Source organism: Schistocerca piceifrons, chromosome X (genome assembly GCF_021461385.2).
Source record: "Schistocerca piceifrons isolate TAMUIC-IGC-003096 chromosome X, iqSchPice1.1, whole genome shotgun sequence".
Lineage (NCBI taxonomy): Eukaryota > Metazoa > Arthropoda > Insecta > Orthoptera > Acrididae > Schistocerca > Schistocerca piceifrons.
Window position 1 is genome coordinate 415,199,426 of NC_060149.1, and position 1,832 is coordinate 415,201,257.

Sequence of the window (1,832 nt, forward strand, 5' to 3'; positions counted from 1 at the left end):
TTGAGCAGTTAAACAGAGAACCGACTCGTGGCGATAACATATTAGACCTTCTGGTGACAAACAGACCCGAACTATTTGAAACCGTTAACGCAAAACAGGGAATCAGTGATCATAAAGCGGTTACTGCGTCGATGATTTCAGCCGTAAATAGAAATATTAAAAAAGGTAGGAAGATTTTTCTGTTTAGCAAACGTGACAAAAAGCAGATTTCAGAATACCTGACGGCTCAGCACAAAAGTCTTGTCTCAAGTACAGATAGTGTTGAGGATCAGTGGACAAAGTTCAAAACCATCGTACAATATGCGTTAGATGAGTATGTGCCGAGCAAGATCGTAAGAGATGGGAAAGAGCCACCGTGGTACAACAACTGAGTTATAAAACTGCTGCGGAAGGAAAGAGAACTTCACAGCAAACATAAACATAGCCAAAACCTTGCAGACAAATAAAAATTACGTGAAGTGAAATGTAGTGTGAGGAGGGCTATGCGAGAGGCGTTCAATGAATTCGAAAGTAAAGTTCTATGTACTGACTTGGCAGAAAATCCTAAGAAATTTTGGTCTTATGTCAAAGCGGTAGGTGGATCAAAACAAAATGTCCAGACACTCTGCGACCAAAATGGTACTGAAACAGAGGATGACAGACTAAAGGCCGAAATACTAAATGTCTTTTTCCAAAGCTGTTTCACAGAGGAAGACTGCACTGTATTTCCTTCTCTAGATTGTCGCACAGATGACAAAATGTTAGATATCGAAACAGACGACAGAGGGATAGAGAAACAATTAAAATTGCTCAAAAGAGGAAAGGCCGCTGGACCTGATGGGATACCAGTTCGATTTTACACAGAGCACGAGAAGGAATTTGCCCCCCCCCCCCCCCCCCCCTTCTTGCAGCGGTGTACCGTAGGTCTCTAGAAGAGCGTAGCGTTCCAAAGGATTGGAAAAGGGCACAGGTCATCCCCGTTTTCAAGAAGGGACGTCGAACGGATGTGCAGAACTATAGACCTATATCTCTAACGTCGATCAGTTGTAGAATTTTGGAACACGTATTATGTTCGAGGTTAATGACTTTTCTGGAGACTAGAAATCTACTCTGTAGGAATCAGCATGGGTTTCGAAAAAGACGGTCGTGTGAAACCCAGCTCGTCCACGAGACTCAGAGGGTCATAGACACGGGTTCACAGGTAGCTGCCGTGTTTCTTGACTTCCGCAAGGCGTTCGATACAGTGCACCACAGTCGTTTGATGAACAAAGTAAGAGCATATGGGCTATCAGACCAATTGTGTGATTGGATTGAAGAGTTCCTAGATAACAGAACGCAGCATGTCATTCTCAATGGAGAGAAGTCTTCCGAAGTAAGAGTGATTTCAGGTGTGCCGCAGGGGAGTATCGTAGGACCGTTGCTATTCACAATATACATAAATGACCTTGTGGATGACATCGAAAGTTCACTGAGGCTTTTTGCGGATGATGCTGTGGTGTATCAAGAGATTGTAACAATAGAAAATTGTACTGAAATGCAGGAGGATCTGCAGCGAATTGACGCATGGTGCAGGGAATGGTAATTGAATCTCAATGTAGACAAGTGTAATGTGCTGCGAATACATAGAAAGAAAGATCCCTTATCATTTAGCTACAATATAGCAGGTCAGCACCTGGAAGCAGTTAATTCCATAAATTATCTGGGAGTACGCATTAGGAGTGATTTAAAATGGAATGATCATATAAAGTTGATCGTCGGTAAAGCAGATGCCAGACTGTGATTCATTGGAAGAATCCTAAGGAAATGCAATCCGAAAACAAAGGAAGTAGGTTACAGTACGCTTGTTCACCCAC